General features: G+C 35.7%; 1 pseudogene; it reads right to left on the bottom strand.

Annotated features, from left to right (window-relative positions):
• Positions 1–1416: 1416 nt before the first annotated feature.
• On the bottom strand, positions 1417–17214 carry LOC107915487 (uncharacterized; annotated as a pseudogene).
• Between the last annotated feature and the right edge of the window lie 955 nt (positions 17215–18169).

Genomic DNA, 18169 nt, shown 5'->3' with positions numbered 1-18169 from the left:
CCTAATTTAGCTTTCCAAAACCCCTAAACGATCTCAAATCATGAACAAAATCTCCCACCCTCACCTCTATACCATGTCTCAATATCCAACAACTTTAATCTCATTCAAAGAACATACCATTAAACCTCATTTGGGTTGGTTCCTGGAACGAGAAGAAAGAAACCATGAAAGCAAGAAGAGAGTAGCTATGAGATTGAATATATTCAAAGCTATGGTCGTCGCATTCTGGAAAGATAATCTCACTCTCCATTTGCTTTGCTTCCAGCTTTATTGTTCCATATTTTTTATAATTTAATTATATTATAAAACCATATAACTCCTGCACAAACAAATTTGTTCCATTTTTTTTAGGAAAGAGACCCAACTGTTTTTCTTATTTTGGGAAATAAAAATAAAAGCTTGTAATATTGCTATACTTTCATCATTTTAATCATTCTCATTACTTATACCCATTTTAATAATCTAACTTTATTACTTAATTTTTTAAAATTAATTTTATTTTTTCAAAAAAATACTGAAATTTAAAAATTAATTAAATTATTCAACTAGTAATATAAACTCCACTCTTTCACTTATAATTATATTCCATCAAAATATTCAAGTTTTTCCTCAAGTAATTCCTATAAAATCTCAGATTTTTTTCCTTTTAATAAGAAAACTATATTAATTATAAAAAGAAAAATTTTAAAAGATATTTTTCTCTACAATTTTCTTTCTCTCATACCAAAATAAACTAAAACTATTTTTTTAAAAAAATAAAGGAAATAAAAAAGATAATTTTTTTAAACTCAAATTTTTTCTATAAAATCTCAAAATTGTCCTTCTATATTATCCAGAACAAATTGAAATTAATTCTAAAAAAGTAAAAAAAAAATTCTAACTTAAAAATTCGGCTAAATTAACCATATATGATGGTTCTTTTTTAATTAGGTTTATGAGCCGTTTTTTTTAATTTCGGGAAATATACTGTTTTTGGAGTGAGAAACAGAAAGCGCGTCTAATTCCATTTCTCTCTCCTAGGGTTAGGGTATTTAATATTTCTAGGTTTAAAATTTTTAAAATTTAGGTTTTTTAATATTTTTAAATTTAGAGTTTTTGACTGAAATCAGAGAATTTCAAATGTAGTTTTGAGGAGTCAAGGATGTAATAATGCACCTCGTAACACATACATTTAAAAAAAACAATAATATATCTTCAAATTGATATAACTAAATATTATGGGTAAAATATAATTAAAAAAAATGAGATAGGGAAGATGAAGTGGATAAGCAATCTTTTAAACAAATAAAAGAAGATGTAATTATTCAAAACCTTTGGATTTCAGCTGTATTATTTTCTATAACCAAAGAAACAGTAAGTAACTAGTTATAATAATTCTGATAAAAAAAAACCCTTACTACTACTTGGTATTACATATCAATCATGGATGACAAGCTTCTTGTACTCTCCACCAGCAATGGCGAATTCCATTACCTGCTCAGGGTTCACAATTCCCCCCTCGTCCAAGAACAATTTCAGCAAATTCTTGGAATAACCACTCACCAACGCCACTCCATCTTGAGTAGCAACCACCAGAGTTGAAGACGAGTTCCTCAGGTTCCAAAATACAATCTCCGGGACCCTTTTGTGTACCCACACTTATGAAACTTCTCTTTTATAACTTCATAATCTGTCTTCCATATCTCACCCCCCACTCTTTCATCTTCTCTCTTATGACTTCATAATCCGGTTCCTCGTCATCATCATTATACACACTTTCCATATTCATATATTCAGAATAATTCCCACAGGCATCATCAAATTCTATATCACTAAACACGAATAGCCTCCTTATGAGTTTTTCCTCACTGAGTTTTCCTTCCATCACAACTGCTAATATCTCATCGAACACTTTCCTGAAAATCTATGTTAAAACCCACCTCCATTTTACGCACAAACTCAGTCTTGGCATTAAGACTGTCTCTATAGCGACCCAATAGTCAGGGGTGACAGAAAGTGCATTCTCGAGACTCCGTTCTCGTAAATTGGACTCGTAAATATTATTAAAAATATTTACGAAGCTAGTTGTGTAGTTAATTAGGTATAAGGACTAAATTACATATAAAGTGAAAGTTGAATTATAAATTAAAGAAAAATTAAAGGGACTAAAGAAGCAATTATGCTATTATTCTTTAGTGAGGCCGCATAAGGTCAGATATTTATAAATTTAGTATATATTATAATAAAATAAATTTACTTAATATTTAAGTATATATATTATTATAATAATAAACTAATGTATAATAAAATAAAATAAGTAAATGAATGAAAAAAAGAATAGAAAGCCAAAGCCAAACCAAAACAGAAAGGAAAGAAAGAAAAAGAATAAGAGAAAGAAAGACGCAAGGTTTAGGAATTTTTAGGGTTTAAAGCTCAATTGGTTCAGTTATTTTTCTTATAATTTTTATATTTTTGAAATCCCGGTGTTAAGTACTACCCGAGTTATGTCGAAATTTTAGAAATTATTGAGTTTTTAACTGTTGTTAATGTTGAATAATTTTAGTATTAGGGATTAAATTGATAGATTTTTAAGTTAGAAATGAAAAATGATTAAATTGTAGAATGAATTATAAATTTTGAGTAATAGGGACTAAATTGTAAAAATTTCAAAATTTAGGAATTTAAGTGAAAAATTGAGAGTTAAATTTAGTTTAAAGTGGAAATTGTATGAAAATATAGAATTAATTGTGAAGAATAAAAATTAGTCTCGGTTTAGGGACTAAATTGGAATTTAGGAAAATATTGAATAAAAATTAAAATATTAAATATGAAATTGAATTGTGTTATATTGAGGAATTTTAATTGTTTTAATTCCGTAGCTAACATCGTACCAGAATCCTCGACTAAAAAAGGGAAAGATAAAGTCGACATCGAATAGCTCGAAATTTCTTATTTGTATTTCTATAATCTGAACCTAGTTGTTAATTGTTGTATTTTAAATTAATGTATATGATAAGTGGTTAAGGTTAGTATATGGCACTTTGATTATTGAATTGATTTAAAGTTTATTGAATTGGATTGAATTGAAATGAATATATGTGTGTTAATGTGAAATTTGGATATTGAATATTAGTTGTATTTGGAAAGTGAAATTAAACCATATTAAATGTATCGGGATGAGTCAGATATAGATGGCATGCCATAGGATTGGAAGAGTTCAGGGATTTCCTCGACTTCAAGTCGATGAGGCACTGGGTGCCAATTTGCTTCGGTTTAACCGATGAGACACTGGGTGTCAAATTTATATAGCGTTGGGGCACAGTTATTACTTTGGATTTATCTAATGAGGCACTAAGTGCCAAATTGGTGTGTTGGTTGGATCCGTGTATCCGTCCGAGTCTGAGTCGTGTTAATAGGGGTAATTAAATAAAATTGTACTATGATTGATACTGGATGATATTGTATGTGAATTGAAAATGGAATAGTGAATTGAAACATGAAAATGAAACACATGAATTGTGTATTCATGAATTGAATATTATTATTGTTTCAAATGATTTGTGGATCAAATTGTGAAAAGCTATTATATAGCTAGTGATGAGAATTGACTATGGTATAAAATGGTTTAATTATGATTTGAGTATTGAATGGTTAATGCTATTATATAAATAAATATGGATTTTAAATATTCAATTGTGCCTATTACGTTATTTTGTCTTTAAATATTCAGATTATAGAAATACCACTAAGTTTTACTCAGCGTATGGTTTTGTTTTCCGTGCGCAAGTTAGGTACTTCACTTTTTTATCACCGATTCAGCATCCAACAACGATCCTGAACTCAAATGTGGTGATGTTTATCTTTTGTGTCGGCATGTACCTAGGGTGTCTAAATAATAGTCATTTTGTGGATTGAATGTAAATGAGATTATAAGTTTAATATTGGTTCGTTTTATACATATAAATATGTGTTTGTTTTTGAAGCCATATTATAGGATGGTAAAATTAACTAAATCTAGATAGATGCATGTGAATTTAATTCTATGTTTAAGTACTCATGAACTAGGCAACTTGTATGCAACCTAAGTGAAAGTGTAATATGTGTTGTTTCTCTACTGCAAGGAGAAGCATATACCTAGTGACAGTCATTGACACGTCATGTACCCCCAGATCAGGTAAATTGAGAATTCTTCCAAAAGGAATTTGAAAAGAAATATATGGGTGAATTGTATATTGAAGACAGAAAACAAGAGTTTTTGATATTGAAACAAGGTGAAATGTCTGTGGTTGATTATGAACGAGAATTTTCGCGACTTAGTAGGTATGCTATTGAATTTGCGCCGACTGAAATTGACAGTTACAAGCGATTTCTGCGTAGTTTACGCGATGAGTTGCGAGTACAGTTGGTATCACACAGAATTACTGAGTTTGTAGATTTAGTTGAACGGGCAAGAATGGTAGAGCAAGTCTTAGGTTTCGACAAAAAGATTACGAATACTCGTATTTTCAGAAAACGTCCTAGAACTGCAAGTTCCAACCCACAACCGAAGAGATCAAAAGAGTTTTGTGGTAGTTGGAGATCAAATTTTAAGTTAGATAGAACTGATAAAAATTGTGATAGACAATCGACTGTATCTACAGGTAGTGTGTGAGGTCCATCCAAGGATACTGATATTTCGAATTGTGAGCATTGTGGGAAAAAGCACCGTGGTGAATGCTGGAAGTTAACTCGAGGCTATTTTCGCTGTGGATCTATGGAACTTCTTGTTAAAAAGTGTCCAAAGAATGAAAATGCTACACCTGTTACTTCTCAAAGATTTATGCCTACTTCTAGGGGTTGCGAGTTGAGTCAAAGTTGTTCATTTTCGAAAGGTGGTGCTAGAAAAGGAAATGATGTTGTTACTCAACAGTCGGAGGCCAGAACGCCAGATCGAGCTTATGTTGTGCGGACTTGTGAGGATGGTGATGCTAATGATGTTTTGATATGTATATTTTTATTACATTCAGAAATTGTTTATGCTTTGATAGATCCGGGATCTTCGTATTCATATGCTAATACTAATTGGTTAAGTTGGGAAGTTTAAAATCTGAGACGTTTTGGGTATCAATAGTGGTGTCTAATCCATTAGGACAATCTGTGTCAGTGGATCAAGTGTGTAGGAGATGTTCGTTAGTGATACAAAATATAACCTTCCCTGTTGATTTATTGATAATGCCATTTGGCGATTTTGATATGATTTTGGGTATGGATTGGCTTATGGAGCACGGGGTGATTCTGGATTGCTGTAAAAAGAAGTTTATTGTTCAAAGTGAAAACGGTAATATGATTGAGGTGAATGGTATTCGAGCAAGTGGTTCAACTTGTATCATTTCAACAATTCGAGCTAATAAACTTCTTAATCAAGGTTGTGAAGCTTTTCTAGCCTATGTTATCAATTTGAATTCTGTTGATAGCTAGTGCACTAAAATTTGAACTGTTTGTGAATTCCCTGATGTGTTTCTCAAGGAATTATCGGGATTACCACCAGATCGAGAGGTTGAGTTTGCAATTAAAGTGTTTCTTAGTATGGCTCCGGTGTGTCAATGTCCCCCTATCGTATGTCACCCACGAAGCTGAAAGAATTAAAGGTACAATTGTAAGACTTATTGGATCGTTGTTTTATATGCCTTAGTATATCGCCTTGGGGAGCTCTAGTACTTTTTGTTAAAAAGAAAGATGGTTCGATGCGGCTTTGTATTGACTGTCGACAATTGAATAAGTTAACGATTAAGAATCGATATCCTCTACTCCGTATTGTTGACTTATTGGATCAACTAAAATGAGTTTTTGTCTTTTCAAATATCGATTTGAGATCGAGTTACTATCAGTTGAAAGTGAAAGAAAGTGATGTACCGAAGACAGCATTTTTTACACGATATGGTCATTATGAATTCTTAGTGATGCCTTTTGGATTGACGAATGCTCCGGCAGCATTTATGGATCTCATGAACTGTATTTTCCAACCGTAATTGGATCATTGTGGTAGTTTTTATTGATGATATTTTGGTCTATTCGAAATTCGAATCCGAGTATAAGCAACACCTCAGAATTGTTTTGCAAGTGTTACGAGAGAAACAGTTATACAGAAATATTAGTAAGTGTGAATTCTGGTTATCAAGGGTTGTATTTTTGGGTCATGTTATCTTAGCAGATGGAATTAATGTTGATTTGAAAAAGATAGAGGCTATTGTTTAATGGAAAGCACCGAAGAATATGTCAGAGGTTCGTAGTTTTCTTGGATTAGCTAGTTAATTATAAATAGATTTTTGAAGATAGCCTAGCCGATGACAAAGTTATTGCATAAGAATGTTCAGTTTGTTTGGGATGATCAGTGTTAAGAAAGTTTTGAGAAATTGAAATAGATGTTGACTGAAGTGCCAGTTTTGACTCTACCAGAATCGGGAAAGGATTTTGTTGTTTATAGTGATGCTTCCTTGAGTAGTCTTTATTGTGTTTTGATGGAAGATGGGAAAGTGATTGCTTATGCATCTTGTTAGCTAAAAATGCATGAACGAAATTATCCGACGCATGATTTAGAGCTAGCTACTGTGGTTTTTGCTTTAAAGATCTGAACACACTATTTGTTCGACGAAAAATGTTATATTTATACCGATCATAAGAGTCTCAAATACCTTCTATCTCAAAAGGAGTTGAATTTGAGATAGCGTCGTTGGATAGAGCTTCTAAAATATTTTGATTGTGTTATTGATTACCACCGTGGTAAAGATAATGTTGTAGTTGATGCATTGAGTAGAAAAGCAGCAATTGAATTGCGAGTAATGTTTGCTTGGCTCAGTATCAATGACGATGAAAGTATATTGGATGAACTAAAAATCAAATCGATGATGTTTGATCGGATCAAGTCAGTGTAGTTAAAAGATGACAAGTTGGCGAAGAAAAGATAAATGGTTCAGAATGGTGTATTAGAAAATTTCAGCATTGATAATTGTGGTTGCTTGAGATTTCATAACAGAATTTGCGTTCCGAATGTTTCTAAATTAAAAAAGTTGATGCTTCCCGAAGCTCATGATAGTTCTTTTGCTTTGCATCCTGGAGGAACAAAAATGTATCGCGGTCTGCGAGAATCTTATTGGTGGCCAAGAATGAAAAGAGATGTGGTCGAGTATGTGGCTAAATGTTTAACTTGTCAGCGAGTTAAGGCAGAACATCAGGTTCCCACCGGATTACTTCAGCCTATTTCTATTCCTAAATGCAAATAAGATTGCATCACTGTGGATTTTGTAACAGGGTTACCTTTATCGGCAAGTAAGAAAAATGCTATTTGGGTGATTGTTGATTGACTTATGAAATCGACTCATTTCATTGTGGTCAAGACTGATTGGTCACTTCAAAAGCTTGCTGAAGTTTATATTCAAGAAATAGTAAGATTGCACGGTGTCCTTATGTCGATAATTTCTAATCGAGATCCGCGGTTTACTTCGAGATTTTGGAAACAGTTGCAGAAATCTCTTGGTACGTGACTTAATTTTAGCACAACTTTTCACCCGCAGATTGACGGACAATCTGAGCATGTTATTCAGATTTTGGAAGACATGCTTCGTACTTGTGTTATTGATTTTGAATCAGGTTGGGAGCGTTACTTACCTTTGGCCAAATTTGTATACAACAATAGTTTTCAATCAAGTATTCAAATGGTTCCGTATGAAGCCTTATATGGTTGTAGGTGTCGATCACCTATTTTTTGGATGGAATTGAGTGAAAGAAGAATGATCGGGTCGAAATTAATTAAAGAAATGAAAGACATTGTTAAGAAAATTTGAGATGGATTGAAGACGGCTTTTGACAGGCAGAAATCATATGCAGATTTAAAACGTCGAGATAATAAATATTTTGTTGGTGATAAAGTATTTTTTAAAGTTTTTCCTTGGAAGAAAATTTTGAGATTTGGCCGAAAAGGCAAACTGAGTCATCATTTTATTGGACCGTATGAAATCACGGAAAGAGTGAGACCAGTTGCGTATCATTTAACTTTGTCTGCAGAACTACAAAAAATTCATGATGTTTTTCATATTTCAATACTTAGAAGATATCGATCGGATCCATCTCATGTTATGTTGATAGAAGATATTGAAATTCAACCTGATTTGTTATACGAAGAAGAACCGGTTGAGATTTTGGCACGTGAGGTGAAAGAATTTCGTAATAAGCGAGTTCCATTAGTGAAAGTGTTGTGCCATAGTCATAGTGTTAAAGAAGCGACTTGGGAACCGGAAGAAACTATGAGATCTCAGTACCCCAACCTCTTTTCAGGTAAATTTTGTGGACGAAATTTAATTAGGGGGAGAATTGTAACGACTCGATAGTCAGGGGTGTCAGAAAGTGCATTCTCGAGACTCCGTCCCCGTAAATTAGACTCGTAAATATTTAACAACCCAATAGTCAGGGGTGTTGGAAAGTACATTCCTGAGACTCTATTCCCGTAAATTGGACTCTTAAATATTTATTAAATATATTTACGAAGCTAGTTGTGTAGTTAATTAGGTATATGGACTAAATTGCATATAGGGTGAAAGTTGAATTATAGATTAAAGAAAATTAAAGGGACTAAAGAAGCAATTGTGCCATTGTTCTTGAATGAGACGGCATAAGGTAAGATATTTATAAATTTAATATATCTATATATATTATAATAAAATAAGTTTACTTAATATTTAAGTTTATATATTCTAATAACAATAAAATAATGTATAATAAAATAAGTAAATGAATAAAAAAAAGAATAGAAAGCCAAAGCCAGACGGAAACAAAAAGGAAAGAAAGAAAAAGAAAAAGAGAAAGAAAGACGTAAGGCTTAGGGACTTCTAGGGTTTAAAGCTCAATTGGTTAGTCAATTTAGTCCTTTTTCTTGTAATTTTTATGTTTTTGAAATCCCGGTGTTAAGTACTACTCGAGCCATGTCGAAATTTTAGAAATTTTAAAAATTTTTAGAAATTTTAGAAATTATTGTAAATTTTGATTAATAGGGAATAAATTGTGAAAAATTCAAAATTTAAGGATTTAAGTGAAAATAGGGAGTGAAATTTAGGTTAAAGTGGAAATTGTATGAAAATATAGAATTAATTGTGAACAATAAAAATTAGTCTTGGTTTAGGGGCTAAATTGGAATTTAGGAAAATATTGAATAAAAATTGAAATATTCAATATGAAATTGAATTGTGTTGTATTGATGAATTTTAATTATTTTAATTCCGTAGCTAACATTGTACCAGAATCCTCGACTAAAAAGGGGAAAGATAAAGTCGACATCGAATAGCTCTGAATTTCCAGTTTGTATTTCTATAATCCGAACCTAGTGTTAATTGTTGTATTTTAAATTAATGTATATGGTAAGTGGTTAAGGTGAGTATATGACACTTTGATTATTGAATTGATTTAAAGTTGATTGAATTGAATTGAAATGAAATTAATATATGTGTTAATGTGAAATTTGGATATTGAATATTGGTTGTATTTGGAAAGTGAAATTATACCCTATTAACTGTATCGGGCTGAGTTAGATATAGATGGCATGCCATAGGATTGGAAGAGTTCAGGGATTTCTTCGACTTCGAGTCGATGAGGCACTGGGTGCCAATTTGCTTCGGTTTAACTGATGAGACACTGGGTGTCAAATTTATATAGCGCTGGGTGCAGTTATTACTTTAGATTTATCTGATAAGGCACTGGGTGCCAAACTGTGTGTTGGTTGGATCCGTGTATCTGTCCCAGCCTGAGTCATGTTAATAGGGGTAATTAAATAAAATTGTACTATGAATGATATTGGATGATATTGTATGTGAATTACACATGAATTATGTGTTCATGAATTGGATATTATTATTGTTTCAAATGATTTGTGGATCAAATTGTGAAAAGCTATTATTTAGCAAGTGATGAGAATTGAGTATGGTATAAAATGATTTAATTATGATTTGAGTATTGAATGGTTCATGCTATTATATAAATAAATGTGGATTTTAAATATTCAATTGTGCTTAATATTTAATTGTGTCTATTATATTATTTTGTCTTTAAATATTCGGATTATAGAAGTACCACTGAGTTTTACTCAATGTACGATTTTGTTTTCTGTGCGTAGGTTAAGTACTTACATTTTGATTGCCGATTCAACATCCAACAATGATCTCGGACTCAAATGTTGTGATGTCTATATTTTGTGTCGGCATGTACCTAGGGTGTCTAAATAATAGTCATTTTTGTGGATTGAATATAAATGAGATTATAAGTTTAATATTGGTTGGTTTTATACATATAAATATGTGTTTGTTTTTGAAGTCATATTATGGCATGGTAAATTGAACTAAATCTAGATAGGTGCATGTGAATTTAATTATATGTTTAAGTGCTCATGAACTAGGAAAATTTATTTGGATTTGGTATTTTTATAATTTGATTAAAATGATACTTTGATGACTTGTTTTGATGATATGATATGGTTGAGAATTCTGACTGTTTTCTCGATAAACTTTGGTAATGCTTCGAAACCCTATTTTGGCGACGAATATGGGTTAGGGGTGTTACAGCCTGCCTTAACCAAATGCAGCTGGGGATTTACACTAAAAGTAATCACTTTCCCCTTCCAAGGCTCTTCACTCAGCTCTGAAACCAACAATTCCAGGGCCACCGCAACATCCATAGGTATCCCAAACATACTCCCCGAAACATCACAAACTACGATACAGTTCGTTAGCTTTCTTTTCTTCCCCACATCCTCCACCATTTTCTTCTACTATAGCTCAGCCACTTCCCGTCCATCTTCTTCTTCTAGTGACACGATTATTTCATGGGGAAGCAACACTCCAGTAGCAATCTTCGCCCTCCCGGTCTTCACCTGCTTAAGTTACTCCCTAAACATTTCCTTATCATGCTTTTTGAACAACTCCTTGTAAGTCTTCATTGCAATAGATGGCACCCTATTGTAAGGAAGGGAATTCCATTTATTTGCACTCATGTACACCTTCGGAAACTCCAGCGCGTTATGCATCAAAACAAGCACTTGTTTCCTCAAACTATCCCGAACCCTGTATACATAATGCGCTTCCTCCAATCCCTCAGACTCTTTCTCGCTCTTATGAGGGAAAACCCTTCGAGCAATCGCCTCGCATATCAAAGTAGCCTTATCATAAGATGAATCAATTAAAGGACACCATTTTGCAGCTAAAGTGATATCAAAAAATTTCCTATCATTCAACTTCTTAATATTAGATTTTGTTACGGGTTAGATTAGCAGTAGGAATAATAAAAAGAGAGAATTGTTTTTAATTATTGAAAAACGGGGAGTTTTGGGGTTTGAGTGGGACGGTGTATTTTGATGTAACTAAAAGAAGCCACGTCACTGTTGGTTATGCTTTCTTTCCCTTAAAATATGCATGTGCTGCATGGAAGCAAATTATCGTCGAATTCAAGAAGCAATTGAGTAATCGTTTCTCATCTCTTTCTCCCTTATCTTCTTCTTCCTTTTCTCTAAAATTTTCTACTCGAATTTTAGTCATTAACAAAGGTATCAGAGCTCAGTCGATCCTTCAATGGCGGGTGATGGGGTGTCGACTCATCTGCAGAAAGAGGTTGCCAGCATGCAACAGGAAATTTCTAAAATCTAGGAAGAAATCGGTCACTTGGAAACGAAAATGGAAAACCGTTTGAAGGAGTTCAAAGAGGAATTTCGCTGTGATTTGCAAGCTGTGTTGGGTCAGTACTTTGGACCACCACCGAAGAGCTCATCAACAAATGCTACAGTAGACAAAGGGAAAGGGGTGTTAGGGGCTCCTCCGGGGTTTACACCTAAGGGCCCTGAACCGCAACACACTCAGATCGATCCATTTCCTATGGATGGAGGAAGAGTCCACGTGAGGGAGCAACCTTTAGCATCGAACGGTTTGATGAAGAGTAGCAAGTTGGACTGCCCAAAGTTTGATGGTATCGATTTCAGGGGATGGTGGACCAAATTAGAGCAATTTTTCGAAGCGGAGGCTACTCCGGATGCGAGTAAGGTTCGGGTGGTGATGATGAATCTGGAAGGAAGGGCGTTAGAGTGGCACCATTTTTATTCGCAGAGAAACGGAGGGTTGCACATGCTGTCGTGGCCAGCATATTTGAAGAGTTTACAGGACAGGTTCGGGTTCGGGTAGTTTGGGAATTCGATGAGAGAGCTGGTCAACCTGAAGCAGCAAGGTACGGTTGAGCAATACCAGGATACGTTTGTGGGATTATTAAACCAATTGCACCTGCCTGAAAATTATGCTCTTAGTATTTTTATCAATAATCTGAAGGCTGAAATAGGTCACTATTTAGACCTGTTTGAACCTCCTTCTCTAATGGAAGCTTTTCAGTTAGCTAGGAAAATTGAAGTGCTGATCTCACATGCGGGCAAGGGGCACACCACTTGGGGGGCTAGTTCGCCTAGAACCATGACCACTACATTAACCGTTTCTAGATACTCTCCTTCTTCCACGAGGGCTATTACAGGAACACAACCTACCAGCAATATGGGTTCCAGCAAAGGTGGCTCTCATACTATATCTCCAGCGTTGATGGCTGAAAGGAAACAAAAAGGGCTCTGTTTTTGGTGTGGGGCTAAATGCCAAGTGGGGCATAAATGTGTGAAGTCTCAGTTGTATCAATTCTTGCTGGAGCCAGCTTTGGATAGTGAGGCGGAGGAATTTTTGGAGTGTCCCGAGAAATTAGAAGAGGTTGGAGTAGAAGAAGAAGGTTCCAAATCTCCTACTATTTCGTTACATGCTTTGACAGAACTACAGGGACAAAATACTATGAGAGTGGCTGCTAAAGTTGGGTCGTGTACAACTATCATCTTAGTTGATTCTGGCAGTACCCACAACTTTATTGACATTAGACTAGTTAACAGACTGTGGTTACCGGTGTCCAACCATGAGCAACTTAAAGTTTCAGTGGCGAATGGTAGTTGCTTGTTCACAAAGGGGTTGTGCAAGAACGTTCTATGGGAGGTTCAGAATCACCAGTTCGAGACGGATTTCTTAGTATTGTCATTAAAGGGGTGTGACATGGTTTTGGGGGTACAATGGCTGTTAGCCCTAGGGGACATTATATGGAATTTTGGTTCCTTAACGATGCAATTCTAGCTCCGAGGGCAAACTTGTACTATTCAAGGTATTGTTCCGGGTGCACTGGCAGCCCGAGAGATGGATTCAAAATGTCTTACGCTGGTGGGGCAGTCATTAGGACCGTATTCTGCAGTTTTGAGTTCACCAGAGCAAGTCACGCTTTCCTTCATGGGGGTCGAGGTGTCTGAGGCTCAACTCCAAAAACTGTTGAGGGAGTTTGAGGATGTCTTTCAGGTTCCACAGCGCTTGCCTCCTCGAAGAGTACACGACCACAGAATACCTTTAAAGGATGAGAATGCTGTGATCAAAATACGCCCTTATCGATATCCAGCTTTTCAGAAAACAGAAATGGAGAAGCTCATTAAGGAAATGCTCCAAGCTTGTACAATTCACGATAGTACAAGCTCATTTGCGTCCCCCATTGTCATGGTTAAGAAGAAGGACAGAAGTTGGAGGTTATGTGTAGACTATCGACAACTGAATCAGCACACGATTAAGGACAAATTTCCTATTCCGATCATAGAGGAATTATTGGACGAGTTAGGGGAAGCAAGAGTTTTCTCTAAGCTGGATTTACGTGCGGGTTATCATCAGATCCGCATGTGGGAACCAGACGTGCACAGGATGGTGTTTCGAACACATGAAGGGCCCTACGAATTCCTCGTAATGCCATTTGGTCTTACAAACGCCCCTTCGAGCTTCCAAGCCCTTATGAATTCTATTTTTAAACCGTGGTTACGGAAATTTGTGTTGGTTTTTTTTGACGATATTCTTGTGTATTCAACATCATGGGCTGAACATATGCAGCAATTGAGATCAGTGCTTCTTACACTTCGAGAATATCAGCTGTACGCCAAGAAATCGAAATGCAGTTTTGGCTCCTCTCAAATTCATTATTTGGGGCATGTCCTGTATGAAGGAACGGTTGCAATGGACTCCACTAAGATTGAGTGTGTTGTTTCATGGCCTACCGCAATCGACTAAGGAATTACGCAGCTTCCTAGGTCTTACGGGCTACTACAGAAGATGTATCAAAGGCTATGGGGTGGTTGCTAAGCCTCTAACAAATTTGCTCAAAAAAAATAGGTGGTGTTGGTCTGACCAAGCCACTGAGGCTTTTCAAGCATTGAAATCGGCATTGGGTGCTGCACCGGTATTGAGGCTTCCTAATTTCTACCTAGAATTCACAGTTGACACGGATGCAAGTGGTATAGGTATTGGAGCAGTGTTGCAACAGCAAGGGCACCCGATAGCTTTTTCAGTAAAGCTCTTGGTGTCCGTCATCAGGCGTTATCGATATATGAGAAGGAGATGCTACCAGTCTTACTTGCAGTTGAAAAATGGCACACTTATTTGGTGGGTGGACATTTCAAAATAAGAACGGATTATCAGAGTCTTCGATTTCTTTCAGACCAAATAGTCGTTACTCTCTTTCAACAACGTTAGGTGGCCAAGATGCTTGGGTATGATTTTGAGGTGGTATATAGAAAAGGAATCAACAACCGCGCTGCTGATGCTCTATCGCGTCATCCCCAGCTGGAACATGGTCAGCATTTTCAACTCTCAGTCAGTTCTGTGATTTCAAGCCTTTTGGAAAGGGTGCAACAATCGTATGTTTTAGATGATAAACTGCAGAGGCGCATTCAGGCTATCCTGCAACAACAGAACCAAGATCAGAAATACTCTTGGGATGGTCGATTCCTGTATCGGAAAGGGAAAATTATGGTGGACGAGTTTCTCAGTTGAGGCAAGAGTTGTTTGTTCATTTCCATGCAAGTGCCATGGGAGGTCACTCTGGGGTTCATGCCACTAGGAAGAGAATTTCAAGATTATTATTTTGGAAGGGACTCACTACCGATGTACGAAAATGGGTGCGAGAGTGTACCATTTGCCAGAAGTGTAAGGGTGAAACAGTTGCATCTCCTGGGCTGTTGCAACCTCTGCCAATTCCTGATTGTGCTTGGTCAGTCATTAGTATGGACTTTGTAGAATGATTGCCGACTTCAAACAAAAAGAACTACATTTTGGTGGTGGTTGATCACCTCACCAAATATGGATATTTCTTGGCTTTGTCCCATCCTTATACGGTGAAAGAGGTGGCTTACGAATATTTGACTCAAGTGTATAAGCTCCATGGAATACCGGAGTCCATCATATCGGATAGGGATAAAATCTTTATCAGCAGCTTCTGGCAAGAACTCTTCCGGCACTCGGGTACTAAGCTTCTGTTATCTACAGCTTATCACCCCCAAACGGATGGTCAAACGGAAGTCCTCAATCGATGTTTGGAAGGATACTTGAGATGTGTGACGGGGGAGACACCTGCTCTTTGGCTTCAATGGTTGCCCCTTGCTGAATGGTGGTACAATTCTTCATTCCACTCGGCCATTCAACTCACCCCATATGAGGCTTTATATGGCCAACCACCCCGTCGCATATGCCGTATTTAGCGGGAGCTTCTTCTGTAGCTACTGTTGACCGCAGCCTACAAGCTCGCGAGGCCACCAGGAAGCTGCTTCAGTTTTGTCTCAAGAAGGCTCAAACCCGTATGAAGCACTTTGCTGACAAACATCGCACTGAGAGAAGTTTCCAAATTGGTGATATGGTCTATTTGAGGTTGCAGCCTTATAGGCAACACTCTCTTAGGAGGGTCTCCAATCAGAAGTTGTCTCCAAAGTTTTATGGGCCTTTCCCTGTTATTGCAAAAGTAGGAGCAGTAGCTTATACCCTTCAGCTTCCGTAACACTCCCGCATACATCCTACATTTCATGTTTCCCAACTGAAGAAACACGTTAGTTCGGCTCCAACTGAAGCTCAGCTACCTTTGGTGGATGATCTCGGGGCTTTGCCAAAAGTACCCACCCGTGTCTTAGATAGAAGGATGGTCAAGAGAGGGAACCAAGCTACAACAGAAGTGCTGGTCGAATGGTCAAATTCTTTTCCGAAAGATGCAACATGGGAGTCCTTATCTGCTCTTCAATCCAAATTTCCTCATTCTCATACTTGAGGTCAAAGATGTAATCGTGGGGGGGAGTATTATTACAGGTTAGATTAGCAGCAGGAATAATAAAAAGAGAGAATTGTTTTTAATTACTGAAAAACAGAGAGTTTTGGGGTTTTAGTGGGACGGTGCATTTTGATGTAACTGAAAGAAGCCACGTCACTATTAGTTATGCTTTCTTTCCCTTAAAATATGCATGTGCTGCATGGAAGCAAATTATCGTCGAATTCAAGAAGCAATTGAGTAACCGTTTCTCCTCTCTTTCTCCCTTATCTTCTTCTTCCTTTTCTCTAAAATTTTCTACTCAAATTTTAGTCCTTAACAGATTTCAAGTAATTAGCGAAGAATTCAGCAACACAATCAAACAAAAGCCTATAATTTGAATCAGAATTATACTTATCGAATGCCTTTTTCGCTTTTGCTTTCTCCTCTCTTTCCTCAAAGCTCTAGCTTTCTCTTTATCGATTCCCCTATTCATTTCCTCCACGTTCTCTAAAACACAATTTCTTTTTCTAAAGCCTCTACTTTCTCATTACTTTCTTGCTTGAATTTTCCCCGATTCTTAATTTTCTTTGAGGACCTTTTTCCCCCTCTCTTTCTATCTGTCCACTTCATTCTCTGGATCTTTCGCGATTCAGGTCCCTCAAGGATTCGATAAAGAATCTCCGGAAAATCCTTAAAATACCCAAATTCAGCAATCGCCTTAATATTAAAAGCAAGGGTTTTGGGATGCTTACTGAAAAACCAAAGTACAGTCATATAAAACCTTTCTTTTTACAGATTTCCCTGTCCCTCTTACACCCTTGAGATTACAGATAAACTTCAGAGCAGTTAAAGAATCATGAGCCCAAGCCAATTCCAACGTTCGATTAGCTCATGAGACGGAGTATCGGGAACCACATGGAAGAAAAAGTCTAAACAGGGATTGCCAATTGAAAGAAAAGTGGCAGAGTTATTTTTCGTTCTGCCCCTTGGTGGTTCTCCTGTGGGTTTGCAGTCCCCAACTTGGATGGCTAGAGATTCCACATCAATTACGACAGTAGAGGGCGGGTTTAAGGTGTGTATTGTCGGCTGCCCAACAATTGTAGAAATCATTTTGGTTTTCAAGAAAGAAAATACACTCTGCCAACTTCCCTTCGAGAACTAACATGTATTTTTTTTACCTTTCCCCCTTAATTTTATAAGAAATTTTTTATTTTAAATTTTTTATAATAATTTTGTTTACTATTTAATTTATTATCAATTAATTCAGTTTTACACATTTCAAATGTAGAAAAATTTTAAATATGGATGATTAAAGTGTAAACTATCAAAATAGTTACTTTTATTTTCCTCTAGTTACATTTTAGTCACTTATATTTGAAATGTTACATTTTTAGTCACATATGTTATCGTGTTGTAACATTTTAGTCACTAAGCGGCGATTGCCATTAATAGTGTAAGGATAAGCTGATGTGACACGTTAAATCATCATTTCAAATGAAAATTTTAGGTTAAATTATACAATTGGACCCTATATTTTTTTCGTTTTAAGCAATTTAATTTTTTTTCTTTTACGTTAAAAGAGATTGAGAAGGGAGGAAAATAGAGGGAGAAGAAGAAGAGGATGGAAAAAAAAGAAAGTTAAAAGAACATAAAAGAAAAAAATAAATTGCTCAAAACGAAAAAATATGGGGACCAATTGAATAATTTAAGCTAAAATTTTTGTTTGAAATGATGTTTGAACGTGTTACATCAGTTTACAGTAACACCATTAACAATAATTAACAGCATAGTGACTAAAATGATACAACATATTAATGTAAGTAACTAAAATGTAACATTTCAAACATAAGTGACTAAAATATAATTTGAGTGACTAAAATATTATAACATGTTAACGTAAGTGGCTAAAACGTAACATTTCAAACAAAAGTAATTAAAATGTAATTTGAGGGAAACAAAAGTGGCTATTTTAATAATTTCTTCGATGATTAATTTATTTACTGAATTCACTTAATTTTAAGTCAAATTTATATCCTGCTTCTGCGAAGAAATGGGATTACTCGGG

This window comes from Gossypium hirsutum, chromosome D10 (assembly GCF_007990345.1).
Source record: "Gossypium hirsutum isolate 1008001.06 chromosome D10, Gossypium_hirsutum_v2.1, whole genome shotgun sequence".
Classification (NCBI taxonomy): domain Eukaryota; kingdom Viridiplantae; phylum Streptophyta; class Magnoliopsida; order Malvales; family Malvaceae; genus Gossypium; species Gossypium hirsutum.
This window is presented reverse-complemented; position numbering and strand designations above follow the sequence as displayed.